The following is a 16,737-nucleotide window of genomic DNA, read 5'->3' on the forward strand; positions in this document are numbered from 1 at the left end:
CACTGCAATCTCCCAGGTTGAAGCTGTCCTCCTGCCTCGGCCTCTCAAGTAGCTGGGATTACAAGTATGTGCCACCACACCTGGCTAATTTTTGTATTTTTGGTAGAGATGGGGTTTCACCATGTTGGCCAGGCTGGTCTTGAACTCCTGACCTCAGGTGATCTGTCTTAGCTTCCCAAAGTCTTGGGATTACAGGCATGAGCCACTGCACCTGAGACTGCATCTCTAAAGTTTTTAAAAAGTAGTCAGATGGCGAGGCGCGGTGGCTCACGCCTGTAATCCCAGCACTTTGGGAGGCCAAGACGGGTGGATCACAAGGTCAGGAGATTGAGACCATCCTGGCTAACACAGTGAAACCCTGTCTCTACTAAAAATACAAAAAATTAGCCGAGCGTGGTGGCGGGCGCCTGTATTCCTAGCTACTCAGGAGGTGAGGCAGGAGAATGGTGTGAACCCAGGAGGCGGAGCTTGCAGTGAGCCGAGATCGTGCCACTGCACTCCAGCCTGGATGACAGAGCGAGACTCCACCTCAAAAAAAAAAAAAAAAAAAGTAGTCAGACATGGTGGTACATGCCTGTGGTCCCAGCTACTTGGGAGGCTAAGTGGGAGGATAGTGCATGCCCAGGAGTTCGAGGCTGCAGTGAGCTGTGATCATGCCACTTCACTCAGCCTGAGCAGCAGAGTGAGACCCTGTCTATAAAATAAAAAATATTTTAAAAAAATTTTAAAAGATTTTGTTGTTCGATAATCATGCCTCATTCCATTTTACTAGCTTCACCACTAGACTTGTGTTGTTCTGTTTATTTTTGCCTCCCCATTCTTGTCATCATTATACTATTTCTGTGTTAACCATTAGAAAGCCGGACTTCATGGATCCATGTCAGCCAGTCTGAATACATTATGGTATAAATTGCTTCTACATTTACTGAAATACTTTTGGAAAATAGTAACTTTATATTCCAGAGTTATACTTCTTATTAAGTAAATGATTTTTTTTTTTTTTTTTTGAGAGGGAGTCTTGCTCTGTCACCCAGGCTGGAGTGCAATGGTGCCATCTTAGCTCACTGCAACCTCCACCTCCCAGGTTCAAGCTATTCTCCTGCCTCAACCTCCCCAGTAGCTGGGATTGCAGGCGTGCGCCACCACACCCAGCTAATTTTTGTACTTTTAGTCAAGATGGGGTTTCACCATGTTGGTCAGTTTTGTCTCAAACTCCTGACCTTAGGTGATCCACCCGCCTCAGCCTCCCAGAGTGCTGGGATTACAGATGTGAGCCACCGCGCCCAGCCTTAAGTGAATGAATTTTTATACTTCAGTAGGAAACTTGAAATGATTGCATTCATTTAGTGAAATGGGTAAATATTTTTATAATCAAAGGCTCTGGTGGTAGAACTCAACAAATCAGTTTTTTGTTTGTTTGTTTGTTGTTGTTTTGTAGAGATGAGTTCTCACTGTGTTGCCCAGGCTGGTCTGAAACTCCTTGGGCTCAAGCAATCCTCGCACCTCCACCTCCCAAAGTGCTGGGATTACAGGCGTGAGCTACCTTTCCCAGCCACAAATCATACTTTTTAAAGTATGATTTATAATACTTTAAAATAATTACTTTATTGGGGTACAATAGACATACAATAAGCTGAACGTATTTAAAGTGTATAATTTGATAAGTTTTCACATTAGAATACACCCATAAAACCATCATCACAGCCAAGATAGTGAACATATTCATCACCCCCAAAATTTCCTTACGCCCATTTGCACTCCTTTCTGTCTCCGCCAAACAACCATTATACCATTATAGATGTTTTCCATCACTATAGTTTGTATTTTCTAGAGTTTTATGTAAGTGGAATCATACAGTATATACTCTTTCTGTTTTTTGGGGGGAGGGGGTCTGACTTCTTTGACTCAGCATTATGATTCTGAGATTCATTCAGGTTGTTGCCTGTATCAGCAGGTCATTTCTTTTTATTGGTAAGTAGTATTTTGTTATATGGGTATAACACATTTTTTACCCACTTACCTGTTGATAGACATTTGGATTGTTTCTAGTTTTTGGCTATTACAGATAAAGCTGCTGTGAACACTCATGAACACTCATGTACTAGTCTTTGGATGGATATATATTTCCTTTTTTCTTGGGTAAATACCTAGGAGTGGTATGAGGGGGATGTCTGGGTCATATGGTGGGTGAATGTTTAACTTTTTAAGAGATTGCCAAACTGTTCCAAAGTGGTTGTACTATTTTGTTTTCTATAAGTATTGTATGAAAGTTCCAGCTGTTCCACGTCCCAAATAACATTTTGTATGGTCAGCCTTTTTAATGTCAGCCATTCTAATAGGTTTGTATTGGTACCTTATTGAGATTTTAATTTACATTTTGCTAATGACCTTTGATGCTGAGCATCTTTTCATGTGCTTATTAGCCTTCTCTGTATCTTCTTGGTAAAGTGCTCAAACCTTTTGCTTATTATGTAACTTCCTGTGGTTGTGCCTTGAGAGTTCTCTATGTTCTTTTTGTTTGTTTTTTTTGTTTTAGTTTGGTTTGGTTTGGTTTTTGAGACGGAGTCTCACTCTGTTGCCCAGGCTGGAATACAGTGGCACTATCTTGGCTCACTGCAACCTCCACCTCCCGGGTTCAAGTGATTCTCCTGCCTCAGCCTCCCGGGTAGCTAGGATTACAGATACCCGCCAGCATGGCTGGCTAATTTATGTAGTTTTAGTAGAGATGGGGTTTCGCCATGTTGGCCAGGCTGCTCTTGGACTCTTGATCTTAAGTGATCCACCTACCTTGGGCTCCCAAAGTGCTGGGATTACAGGCGTGAGCCACTGAGCCCAGCCAGAGCTCTCCATATGTTCTTGATACTAGTTATTTTTCAGATACATACATTGCAAAGATCCCCCCACCCCTAGTTCATGACTTTTTTTTTTTTCATTTTTTAAAGTGTCTTTTGAAAAGCAGTTTTTAATTTTGATTTAGTTCTACTTATGAATTTGTTCTTTTAAGTGTTGTGTTCTTACCCAAGGTCACAAAGACCTATGTTTTCTTCTATTATTTTTATTTTATTTTATTTTTGAGACGGACTCTTGCTCTGTCACCCAGGCTGGACTGCAATGGTGCAATCTCAGCTCACTGCAACTGGGTTCAAGCAATTCTCCTGCCTCAGCCTCCCCAGTAGCTGGGATTACAGGCGTGCATCACCAAGCCTGGCTAATTTTTGTATTTTTAGAAGAGATGGGGTTTCACCATATTGGCCAGGCTGGTCTCCAACTCCTGACCTCAAGTGATCCACCTGCCTCAGCCTCTCAAAGTGCTGGGATTACAGGCGTTAGCCAACGCGCTCAGCCTCTTCTAGCAGTTTTACAGTTCCAGGTTTTGCATTTAGGTTTACAACTATTTGGAATTAGTTTTAGTGTGTATGTGAAGTATGGATTTAAGGATTTTTTGTTTTTTGCATATGAATATCCAATTTTCCCAGCACCATTTGTTGAAAGGTTATTATTTCCAAAAATCAGTTGCATTGGCTTTGTTGTACCTTTGTCAGAATTCAGTTGTCCATATATATATGTGGGTTTATTTTTATACTTCCTATTCTGTGCCACTGGTGTATATGTCTATCTTTATGCCAATACCACATAGCTTGATTACTGTAGCTTTATTGTTGAAACTGAGTGGTGTTAGCCCTCCAGTTTGTGTCCTTTTTAAAGGCTGTTTTGATTACTTAATTACTTTACATTTCCATACAAATTCTAGAATCAGCTTATGAATTTCTACACAAATTCCTGCTCGGATTTTGATTGGGATTGCATTGAATTTATAGATAAATTTGAAGGAGAATTGAATAATTTCAAGTCTTCTGAACCATGAACAAAGTATATGTATGTTTGTTTTCCATTTATGTATGTTTTCTTTAATTTCTCTCAGCAATATTTTGTAATTATCAACATGTCTTTCATATCTTCTGTCAGATTTATCTCTAAGCGTATCATATTTTTGATGTTGCAAATCATATTTTTTTAAATTTAAATTTACAATTTTTCAAAAATTTAGTTCAAAATACTAGTACTGTCCATATAGTTTTTATATATTGATCTTGTATCCTACAACCTTGCTATACTCATTTATTCTAGTAGCCTTTTTTGAAGATTCCATCAGATTTTTTACATAGAAGACTATGCCATCTGTGAACAAAGACTATTTTACTTCTTTCCAATCTGGATGACCTTTATTTATTTTTCTTTGATTGCACTGGCTAGAATCCCCAATGCAATGTTGAATAGCATTGGTAAGAGCAGACATACTCATTTAAAAAAAAAAATTTCTTTTTAAAACCTTTTTTTTTTGGAGAGGGGATTCTGCCATGTTGCTGAGGGTGCTCTCAAACTCCTGGGCTCAAATGATCCTCCTGCCTCAGCCTCCTGAGTAGTTGGGATTACAGACATGTACCACTTTGTCCAGCTCTTTGTTTCTGATCTTAAAAGAAAAGCATTCAATTTTTCTGTTTTCTTGAGATGGAGTCCTGCTCTGTCACCCAGGCTGGAGTGCAGCGGCATGATCTCAGCTCACTGCAACCTCCATCTCCCAGGTTCAAGTGATTCTCCTGCCTCAGCCTCCTGAGTAGCTGGGATTACAGGTGCCTGCCACTGCGCCCAGCTAATTTTTGTATTTTCAGTTGAGACGGGGTTTTACCATCTTGGCCAGGCTGGTCTCAAACTCCTGACCTCATGATCCATCTGCCTCAGCCTCCCAAAGTGCTGGGATTACAGGCGTGAGCCACCATGCCCGGCCTCAATTTTTCATCAGTAATTATGATACTAGCTGTAGGTTTTTTATAGATGTTCTTTTTTAAATTTTTTATTTGATTGATTTATTTATTTTTTGAGACAGAGTCTTGCTCTGTTGCCCAGGCTGGAGTGCAGTGGTGTGATCTTGGCTCACTGCAACCTCTGCCTCCCGGGTTCAAGCGATTGTCCTGCCTCAGCCTCCTGAGTAGCTGGGACTACAGGCCCACCACCATGCCCAGCTAATTTTTGTATTTTAGTAGAGACGGGGTTTCACCATGTTTGCTAGGATGGTCTCCATCTCCTGACCTCATGATCCACCTACCTTGGCTTCCAAAGTGCTGGGATTACAGGCGTGAGCCACCGCACCCAGCAAAAATAACGATGGTTAGATGCCACGAAGTAGGTGGCAATGCCTTAACCATATGCATGTTGTCAGGCCTTAGGGCCTTTTCCATCCTTGCCAAGGGAAGTGCTAACCTTCTCTCCTTTCATACAACACGTAGATGTTCTTTATCAAGTTGATGAAGTCCCTTTCTGTTTCTACTTTGCCTGAGAGGTGTTTTTTTTGTTGTTATTTTTTTTTTGTTTTTTTTTTTTTTTGAGACGGAGTCTTGCTCTGTCACCCAGGCTAGAGTCCAGTGGCTCACGCCTGGCCTATATTTTTCTTTCAATTTCACAGACTTCTGCTTTAGTCTTTCCTTTCGTTTACTTTGGTTTTAATTTTCTCTCTCTTTTTTTACTCAAGGTAGAAGTTGAAGTTGTTGACATGAGACCATCTTCTTTTCTAATATAAGCTTTTAGTGCTATAAACTTCCCCCTAAGTACTGCTTTAGTGTCATCGCACAAATTATAGTATATTCTATATTTATTTTCATTCAATTCAAAATACCTTATAATTTCTTTTTCCATTTGTACATATTGTTCAGCTCCTACTTATAAGTGAGCTCATTAATATTAACTTTCTGTTTGAGTTATTTCATTTAAGATAATGGCTTCCAGTTCTTTTTCCTAGCACTTTGGGAGGCTGAGGGGGGGCGAACTGCCTGAGCTCAGGAGTTCAAGACCAGCCTGGACAACACGGTGAAACCCCGTCTCTACTAAAATAAAAAAATTAGCCAGGTGCAGTGGCGGGTGCCTGTAGTTCCAGGATTACAGGTGGAGCCACTGCCCGGCCATAAAAAAACTTTTTTTTTTTTTTTTTGAGACACAGTCTCACTGTGTCACCCAGGCTAGAATGCAGCTGCTGCCCGGGTTCAAGCGATTCTCCTGCCTCAGCCTCCCAAGTAGCTGGTATTACAAGCGCCTGCCACCATGCCCAACTAATTTTTATATTTTTCATAGAGACGGGTTTTCATCATCTTGGTCAGGCTGGTCTTGAACTCCTGACCTTTGTGTTTTTAGAAAAAAATGATTACACCCACCTTGGCCTCCCTCTACTAAAAAATACCAAAAAATTTAGCCGGGCGTGGTGGCGGGCGCCTGTAGTCCCAGCTACTCGGGAGGCTGAGGCGGGAGAATGGCGTGAACCCAGGAGGTGGAGCTTGCAGTGAGCCGAGATCGCGCCACTGCACTCCAGTCTGGGCAACAGAGCGAGACTCATCTCAAAAAAAAAAAAAAAAAAGGGATTACAGGCGTAAGCCACTGTGTCTGGCAGGTGTCTTTCTTATATAATGACTTCTTGATCCAAGAGTTATTTAGAAGAGTGTTACTTTCCAAATATTTGGAGATTTCCCCTTCAAAAATTTTTTTCTAAAAACACAAACGAAAGCAGCAGATTTTCCAAAAATCTTTTTGTTATTGACTTCTAATTTAATTTCAGTGTGGTCTGTGAACATATTTGGTATGACTTGAATCCTTTCCGATTTAAGGTTTGTTTTATGGCCTAGAATATAGTTTATCTTGGTAAATGTTCTGGGTACACACTTGAGAACAATGTGTATTTTGCTGTTGTTGGATGGAGTGTTTTATAAATGTCAGGTAAAGTTGGCTGATAGTATTGTTCATGTCAGATTTTCTGCCTGTTTGTTGTATATATAAGAGAGGGCTATTGAAATCTCTTGACTATAATAATTATAATTGTGGATTCATGTATTCTTTGTTCTAAAATCTACTTTATCTGATATTAGTAGAATTATCCTGGCTTTCTTTTGACTAGTGTTAGTTAGCAGGGTATATCTTTTCCATACTTACACTCTTAACCTATTTGTGTGTTCATATTTCTTTTTTTTTTTTTTTTTTTGAGATGGAGTCTCGCTCTGTCATCCAGGCTGGAGTGCAGTGGTGTGATCTCGGCTCACTGCAAGCTCCGCCTCCCAGGTTCACGCCATTCTCCTGCCTCAGCTTCCCAAGTAGCTGGGACTACAGGTGCCTGCCACTATGCCTGGCTAATTTTTTTGTATTTTTAGTAGAGACAGGGTTTCACCATGTTAGCCAGGATGGTCTCGATCTCCTGACCTCGTGATCCGCCCTCCTCGGCCTCCAAAAGTGCTGGGATTACAGGCGTGAGCCACAGGCGCCCAGCCTATGTCTTTATATTTTAAAAGTTTTTTAGTCCAGGCGTGGTGGCTCACACCTGTAATCCCAGCACTTTGGGCGGCTGAGGTGGATAGATCACAAAGTCAGGAGTTCGAGACCAGCCTGACCAAGATGGTGAAACCCTGTCTCTACGAAAAATACAAAAATTACCCAGGTGCGGTGGCAGGCGCTTGTAATCGCAGCTACTTCGGAGGCTGAGGCAGGAGAATCACCTGAACCCGGGCGGCAGAGGTTGCAGTGAGCCGAGATCGCGCCACTGCACTCTAGCCTGGGTGACAGAGTAAGACTGTCTCAAAAAAAAAGAAAAAAAAGTTTTTTTTTATGGCCAGGCAGTGGCTCACGCCGGTAATCCTAGCACTTTGGGAGGCCGAGGCAGGCAAACTGCCTGAGCTCAGGAGTTTGAGACCAGCCTGGGTAACATGGTGAAACCCCATCTCTAAGAAAATACAAAAAATTAGTCAGGCGCAGTCGCAGGCGCCTGTAGTCCCCGCTACTTGGGAGGCTGAGGCAGGAAAATCGCTTGAATCCGGGAGGTGGAGGTTGCAGTGAGCTGAGATCACGCCACTGTACTCCAGCCTGGGTGACAGAGCGAGACTCCGTCACCAAAAAATGAAAAAAAAGTTTTTTGTATGTAGCGTATAGTTCATTCTTGCTTTTTTACTCAATGTTTGCCTTTTTAATTGGTATGTTTATTTCATTTCATTAACGTAATTATAGAGTTAGGATAGAGTCTATTATCTTGCTATTTGTTTTCTGTTTGTCTTATCTCGTCTTCTCTTTTCTTTTTTTCCTGGGTTCTTTCAAATTAATTTTTTTTCTTTTTTTGAGGTGGACTCTCACTCTGTCACCAGGCTGAAGTGCAGTGGCATAATATCAGCTCACTGCAATCTCCACTTCCCCAGTTCAAGTGATTCTCTTGCCTCAGCCTCCCGAGTAGCTGGGACTACAGGCGTGCACCACCACGCCCAGCTAATTTTTGTATTTTTAGTAGACACGGGGTTTCACCATGTTGGTCAGGATGGTCTCAGTCTCCTGGCTTTGTGATCCGCCTGCCTCGGCCTCCAAAAGTGTTGGGATTACAGGCATGAGCCACCGTAATGGAATATTTTTAATGGTTTCACTTTATCTCTTTTGAGTGATTATTAAGTATATATTCTTTTATTATTTTAGTGGTTACTTTAAGGTATATTCTATACATCTTTTTTTTTATTATTATACTTTAAGTTCTAGGGTACATGTGCACAACGTGCAGGTTTGTTACATATGTATACATGTGCCATGTTGGTGTGCTGCACCCATTAACTCGTCATTTACATTAGGTATATCTCCTAATGCTATCCCTCCCCCCTTCCCCCACCCCACAACAGGCCCTGGTGTGTGATGTTCCCCTTCCGGTGTCCAGGTGTTCTCATTGTTCAATTCCCACCTATGAGTGAGAACATGCGGTGTTTGATTTTTTGTCCTTCCGATAGTTTGCTGAGAATGATGGTTTCCAGCTTCATCCATGTCCCTACAAAGGACATGAACTCATCATTTTTTGTGGCTGCATAGTATTCCATGGTGTATATTGCCACATTTTCTTAATCCAGTCTATCGTTGATGGACATTCGGGTTGGTTCCAAGTCTTTGCTATTGTGAATAGTGCCGCAATAAACATACGTGTGCATGTCCCTTTATAGCAGCATGATTTATAATCCTTTGGGTATATACCCAGTAATGAGATGGCTGGGTCAAATGGTATTTCTAGTTCAGATCCTTGAGGAAGCACCACACTGTCTTCCACAATGGTTGAACTAGTTTACAGTCCCACCAACAGTGTAAAAGTGTTCCTATTTCTCCACATTCTCTCCAGCACCTGTTGTTTCCTGACTTTTTAATGATTGCCATTCTAACTGGTGTGAGATGGTATCTCATTGTGGTTTTGATTTGCATTTCTCTGATGGCCAGAGATGATGAGCATTTTTTCATGTGTCTGTTGGCTGCATAAATGTCTTCTTTTGAGAAGTGTCTGTTCATATCCTTTGCCCACTTTTTGATGGGGTTGTTTGTTTTTTTCTTGTAAGTTTGTTTAAGTTCTTTGTAGATTCTGGATATATTAGCCCTTTGTCAGATGGGTAGATTGCAAAAATTTTCTCCCATTCTGTGTGTTGCCTGTTCACTCTGATGGTACTTTCTTTTGCTGTGCAGAAGCTGTTTAGTTTAATTAGATCCCATTTGTCAATTTTGGCTTTTGTTGCCATTGCTTTTGGTGTTTTAGTCATGAAGTCCTTGCCCATGCCTATGTCCTGAATGGTATTGCCTAGGTTTTCTTCTAGGGTTTTTATGGTTTTAGGTCTAACATTTAAATCTTTAATCCGTCTTGACTTAATTTTTGTATAAGGTGTAAGGAAGGGATCCAGTTTCAATTTTCTACATATGGCTAGCCAGTTTTCCCAGCACCATTTATTAAATAGGGAATCCTTTCCCCATTTCTTGTTTTTGTCAGGTTTGTCAAAGATCAGATGGTTGTAGATGTGTGGTATTATTTCTGAGGGCTCTGTTCTGTTCCATTGGTCTATAACTCTGTTTTGGTACCAGTACCATGCTGTTTTGGTTACTGTAGCCTTGTAGTGTAGTTTGAAGTCAGGTAGTTTGATGCCTGCAGCTTTGTTCTTTTGGCTTAGGATTGTCTTGGCAATGTGGGCTCTTTTTTGGTTCCATATGAACTTTAAAGTAGTTTTTTCCAATTCTGTGAAGAAAGTCATTGGTAGCTTGATGGGGATGGCATTGAATCTATAAATTAACTTGGGCAGTATGGCAGTTTTCACAATATTGTTTCTTCCTATCCATGAGCATGGAATGTTCTTCCATTTGTTTGTGTCCTCTTTTATTTCCTTGAGCAGTGGTTTGTAGTTCTCTTTAAAGAGGTCCCTCAGTAAGTTGGATTCCTAGGTATTTTATTCTCTTTGAAGCAATTGTGAATGAGAGTTCACTCATGATTTGGCTCTCAGTCTGTCTGTTATTGGTGTATAAGAATGTCTGTGATTTTTGCATATTGAATTTGTATCCTGAGACTTTGCTGAAGTTGCTTATCAGGTTAAGGAGATTTTGGGCTGAGATGATGGGGTTTTCTAAATATACAATCATGTCATCTGCAAACAGGGATAATTTGACTTCCTCTTTTCCTAATTGAATACCCTTTATTTCTTTCTCCTGTCTGATTGCCCTGGCCAGAACTTCCAACACTGTGTTGAATAGGAGTGGTGAGAGAGGGCATCCCTATCTTGGGCCAGTTTTCAAAGGGAATGCTTCCAGTTTTTGCCCATTCAGTATGATATTGGCTGTGGGTTTGTCATAAATAGCTCTGATTATTTTGAGACATGTCCCATCAATACCTAATTTATTGAGAGTTTTTAGCATGAAGGTTGTTGAATTTTTTCAAAGGCCTTTTCTGCATCTATTGAGATAATCATGTGGTTTTTGTCTTTGGTTCTGTTTATATGCCGGATTACGTTTATTGATTTGCATACGTTGAACCAGCCTTGCATCCCAGGGATGAAGCCTACTTGATCATGATGGATAAGCTTTTTGGTGTGCTGCTGGATTTGGTTTGCCAGTATTTTATTGAGGATTTTTGCATCGATGTTCATCAGGGATATTGGTCTAAAATTCTCTTTTTTTGTTGTGTCTCTGCCAGGCTTTGGTATCAGAATGATGCTGGCCTCATAAAATGAGTTAGGGAGGATTTCCTCTTTTTCTATTGATTGGAATAGTTTCAGAAGGAATGGTACCAGCTTCTCCTTGTACCTCTGGTAGAATTCGGCTGTGAATCTGGCCCTAGACATTTTTTGGTTGGTAGGCTATTAATTATTGCCTCAATTTCAGAGCCTGTTATTGGTCTATTCAGGGATTCAACCTCTTCCTGGTTTAGTCTTGGAGGGTGTATGTGTCCAGGAATGTATCCATTTCTTCTAGATTTTCTAGTTTATTTGTGTAGAGGTGTTTATAGTATTCTCTGATAGTAGTTTGTATTTCTGTGGGATCGGTGGTGATATCCCCTTTATCATTTTTTATTGCATCTATTTGATTCTTCTCTCTTTTCTTCTTTATTAGTCTTCTAGCGGTCTATCAATTTTGTTGATCTTTTCAAAAAACCTCAGATTCACGTGCTAATAATTACTCTGCTGAATATTCTAAGGAAACTTCTGCAGATCTCTCTCTTTCTGTGCTGCTGTCTCCTCTCTAGAATTCTGTCCTAAGGTTTGGTTTTCCTAGACTCTCGGCTCAAAGAGTCCACCAGGCTAACTCTGTTCCCTGTTTCTGTGCTGCAACTTGGACACATTCCCAAGGCAATAAACTGGACAATGTTCCAGCTCCCCACATTTGTGCCCTCTCTTTAGGAATCATTGTCCTTTGATGCCTGGTGTCCAGTGTCTTCAAAAACCATTATTTCATATTTGCTGTCTAGTTTGTTTCTGTTTATTTTAGGTGAGTGGGTAAATCTGGTTTTTGTTACTTGATCTTGGCTAGAAGTGAGAGTCCCAGCAATTTAGTTAGTTATTTTGTTTTAAAAGATGCAGTCTTGGCTGGCATGGTGGCTCACACCTTTAATCACAATACTTAGGGAGGCTGAGATGGGAGGATTGCTTGAAGCCAGGAGTTCAAGACCAGCCTCAGCAACAAAGCAAGACCCCATCTCTAAAAAAATTTTAAAAATTAGCCAGGCATGGGGGCACATGCTTATAGTCCAAGCTGCTCAGGAGATTAAGGGAAGAGGATCACTTGAGCCCAAGAGCTCGAGGTTGCAGTGAGCCATGATCATACCACTGCATTCCAGCCTGCGTAACAGAGTGAGACTCTGTCTCAAAAAAAAAAAAAAAAAAAAAAGAAAGAAAGAAAGAAAAGAAAGAAAAAGAAAGACATGAGACAGGAGGTCTTGCTTTGTTGTCCAGGCTAGACTCTCCTAGGCTCCAATGAGCGTCCTAAGTAGCTGGGACTACAAGTGTGGGCCACCACGCCCAGCTTTAAGCATTCCAGTTTTAACAAACCCTCAGGCTTAAGTTGAGAATTCTGTTAAAATTTGAGAAGCATATAGATGAATTTAACATTAGGTGATTATTTCATTAACAATATCAACCACCATTTACCATGAAGACGGTATTACATGAATCAGTCAATCTAATTTTTAGAGGAAAAAAATTTGTAGATTAATTCTCTCATTTCTATGTTTTGTAGCTTAGAAGATATTTAAGTAATTGTGATAGATTAAAAAAAATTTCTGCTGGGTGTGGTGGCTCATGCCTGTGTCCCAGCACTTTGGGAGGCCAAGGTGGGTGGATCACGAGGTCAGGAGTTCAAGACCAGCGTGGCCAATATGGTGTAACCCTGTCTCTACTAAAAATACAAAAATTAGCCAGGCGTGGTGGCAGACGCCTGTAATCTCAGCTACTTGGGAGGCTGAGGCAGAGAACTGCTTGAACTTGGGAGGCAGAGGCTGCAGTAAGCCAAGGGCGTGCCACTGCATTCTAACCTGGGCAACAGAGTGAGACTCCATGTCACAAAAAAAAAAAAAAAAAAAAAAAAAAAATTCTGGGCTGGGTGCAGTGGCTCACGCCTGTAATCCCAGCACTTTGGGAGGCTGAGGTGGGCGGATCACCTGAGGTCGGGAGTTTGAGACCAGCCTGACCAACATGGAGAAACCCCATCTCTACTAAAAATACAAAATTAGCTGGGTAGGGTGGTGCATGCCTGTAATCCCAGCTACTTGGGAGGCTGAGGCAGGAGAATCACTTGAAACCAGGAGGCGGGGGTGGTGGTGAGCTGAGATCACACCATTGCACTCCAGCCTAGGCAACAAGAGCGAAACTTCATCTCAAAAAAAAAAAAAAAAAGAAAAAATTTCTGGCCAGCCATGGTGGCTCATGCTTATAATCCCAGAACAGATCACTTGAGGCTGGAGTTTGAGACCAGCCTAGCCAACATGTGAAACCCTGTCTCTACTAAAAATACAAAAATTAGCCAGGCGTGGTGGCTCATGCCTGTAGTCCCAGCTACTCTTGAGGCTGAGGCACAAGAATCACTTGAATCTGGGAGGGAGAGGTTGTACTGAGCCAAAATCATGCCACTGCACTCCAGCCTGGTGACAGAACAAGACTCTGTCTTAAAAAAATAAATAAATAAATAATAAACATGAAAATATTTGTACAGTCAGGAAGGATGGAGATTTGGGCAAGGGGAGGAAGATTTTGTGAAATAACCTTATTAATGTTGCAGTGGTACCTGGTAAGTAGTCTTGGATATTTAGCTTTAAGCTACCTAATTTCTTTAACTGTGAAAAGAATTTTTTTTTTTTTGAGATGGAGTCTCGCTGTGTTGCCCAGGCTGGAGTACAGTGGCACGATCTTGGCTCACTGCAACCTCCGCCTCCTGGGTTCAAGCAATTCTACTGCCTCAGCCTGCTGAGTAGTTGGGATTACAGGTGCCCGCCACCATGCTGGCTAATTTTTGTATTTTTAGTAGAGACAGGGTTTCACCATGTTGGCCAGGTTGGTCTCAAACTCCTGACCTCAGGTAATCCACCCACTTTGGCCTCCCAAAGCGCTGAGATTACAGGCATGAGCCACTGCACCTGGCCTAACTGGGAAACTTTTATAAATGCTAAATGGTAGGCCGGACGTGGTGGCTCACGCCTGTAATCTCAGCCCTTTGGGAGGCCGAGGCAGGTGGATCACCTGAGGTCAGGAGTTGGAGACAAGCCTGGCCAACACGGTGAAACCCCGTCTCTACTAAAAATACAAAAATTAGCCGGGCGTAGTGGCGCACGCCTGTAGTCCCAGCTACTCGGGAGGCTGAGGCAGAAGAATTGCTTGAACCCAGGAGACGGAGGTTGCAGTGAGCCAAGATCGTGCCACTGCATTCCAGCCTGGGTGGCAGAGCGAGACTCTGTCTCAAAAAACAAAAAAAGAGGAGACAATAAAGGGCACTGAAAGTAAGGGAAGGTTTTTAACTTCATGGCAGAGAACTTGAGTTGTTGAGAGGTAATAGGGTGGGCCAAACGATCCAAACACTCAGAATTCACATACCAATCCCCTTCTGGAAGGGAAAGTGGGTGGACAAGACTCTCTGTAGAAGCACAGATATTCTTGTACTGTGCAGATAAATAACAATGTTTAGAGAATGTGAACTTTAAACAAGAGCAGTGGTGAATTACAGTCAGATGAGATCAAAGTAGAGTTTACAAAGGTTAGAAGGAAATGGCAAAAATTATACTGTCATGCAATGAATAAGGGGACTAAAACAGAATTGAATCAGTCTCGCAGAGAACAAGGTGAGTGGCATGGATTAAACTGTTGAGAGGATTAAATGGGATAATGCACATTAAGTACAATGACTGGCATATTGTAAGCGCTCAATAACCACTTACTGCTATTAAATAGTACTGCTATTTATAGAATATATCTGCTCAAATGCTTTAAAAAATTCAAAGGCAGGCCATACGCGGTGGCTCACACCTGTAATCCCAGCACTCTGGGAGGCCAAGGTGGGCAGATCACTTGAGGTCAGGCATTCAAGACCAGCCTGGTCAACATAGTGAAACCCCATCTCTACTAAAAATACAAAAAAAAAAAAAAAAACTTAGCTGGGTGTGGTGGTGTGCACCTGTAGTCCCAGCTACTTGGGCAGCTGAGGCAGGAGAATCACCTGAACCCAGGAGGCAGAGATTGCAGTGAGCTGAGATAGCACCACTGCACTCCAGCCTGTGACAGAGCAAGACTGTCTCAAAAAAAAAAAAAAAAAGAAGGAAACAAAAAAGGAAGAGATATGGTTTCCTTAATAAGCTTGCATTCTAATGAGACATAACAATCAGCAAAAATAATTATAGTTGTCCCTGGGTATTTGGGGAGATTGGTTCCAGGATCCCCGTGATACCAAAATCTGCAGATGCTCAAGGCCCTTACAGTTGCCATTCTGCATCTGCAGGATCCACATCTGCTACTGGCTGAATCTGTGGGTTTGAAACCTGAAGATACAGGGGGTCTGCTGTCTGTACATTATTAAACCCAAGGGACTGGAATGTAAATTCTGTATATATATTTGTGACTAAAAAGATCTCACTAAGAAAAATAATCAGAGGCTGGGTGCAGTGGCTCACGCCTGTAATCCCAGCACTTTGGGAGGCCGAGGTGGGTGGACCACCTGAGGTCAGGAGTTCGAGACCAGCCTGGCCAACATGGTGAAACCCCCTCTCTACTAAAAATACAAAAATTAGCCAGGCGCGGTGGCATGTGCCTGTAATTCCAGCTATCCCAGAGGCTGATACAGGAGAATAGCTGGAACCCAGGAGGCAGAGGCTGCAGTGAGCCAAGATCACCCCACTGCACTCCAGCCTAGGCGACAGAGCAAGACTCCATCTCAAAGAAAAAAAAAAAGAAAGAAAGAAAAATAACCAGAGATGAGGAAAACATAATACCTAGTGTAATATGTTATGAGTACATGCTTTTGAGTCTGGGCAACTTTATACAACACTGTGTTCAAAAGCGATGATTAAATGAAGTACATGGCTTAGCAAGTGATCAATAAACTATAGCAATTTTTCTTGTGGGGCTCAATTTCCTTATTTTTAAAAATAAGAAAGATTCTCTTCTGGGTTTGTATTGATAAAAGGTGAATAGAAAAATATTTTATTTTTTAAATATTTTTAAAAATAGAGATGGCATCTCACTATATTGCCAAGGCTGGTCTGGAACTTCTGGGCTCAAGTGAGTCTCCCATCTTGGCCTCCCAATGTGCTGGGATTACAGGTGTGAGCCACCATGCCTGACCTAGAAAAATGAAATAAAATAAAAATAAATTTGGGGTCCAGGCACGGTGGCTCACACCTCTACTACCAACACTTTGGGAGGCCAAGGCGAGTGGATCGCCTGAGCTCAGTAGTTGGATACCAGCTTGGGCAACATGCTGGTCTCTACAAAACGCCAACTCTACCAAAAATACATAAAATAGCTGGGCATGGTGGGATATGTCTGTGGTCCCAGCTACTTGGGAGGCTGAGGCAGGAGGAAAAAGGGAGTGGAGGGGAAGGGAGAGGAGGGAAAAGGGAACAGAAGGGGGACAGGAGGGGAAAAGGGAAGGGAAAGGGAGGGGAGGGAAGGATGAAGGAAAGAAAAGAAAGAGAAAGAAAGAAAAGAAAGAGAAAGAAAGAAAAGAAAGGAAAGAAAGAAAAAGAAAAGAAAAGAGAAAAGAAAAGAAATTTGGCAGGGAACAGTGGCTCAGGCCTATAATCCCAGTACTTTGGGAGGCCATCGCAGACAAATTGGTTGAGCTCGGGAGTTTGAGACCAGCCTTGGCAACATGACAAAACCCTGTCTCTACAAAAAATAACACTATTTAGCCAAGTGTGGTGGCATACCTATAGTCCCAGCTACTTTGGGGGCTGAGGTG

General features: G+C 41.9%; 1 non-coding gene across 1 annotated transcript; it reads right to left on the reverse strand.

Moving 5' to 3' along the window:
- Positions 1 to 5,155: 5,155 nt before the first annotated feature.
- On the reverse strand, positions 5,156 to 5,281 carry LOC129034430 (U6atac minor spliceosomal RNA). Its single transcript, XR_008501907.1, has one exon. It is a non-coding gene; the product is annotated as a U6atac minor spliceosomal RNA (small nuclear RNA).
- Between the last annotated feature and the right edge of the window lie 11,456 nt (positions 5,282 to 16,737).

This window comes from Pongo pygmaeus, chromosome 2, assembly GCF_028885625.2.
Source record: "Pongo pygmaeus isolate AG05252 chromosome 2, NHGRI_mPonPyg2-v2.0_pri, whole genome shotgun sequence".
In the NCBI taxonomy this organism is placed as follows: domain Eukaryota; kingdom Metazoa; phylum Chordata; class Mammalia; order Primates; family Hominidae; genus Pongo; species Pongo pygmaeus.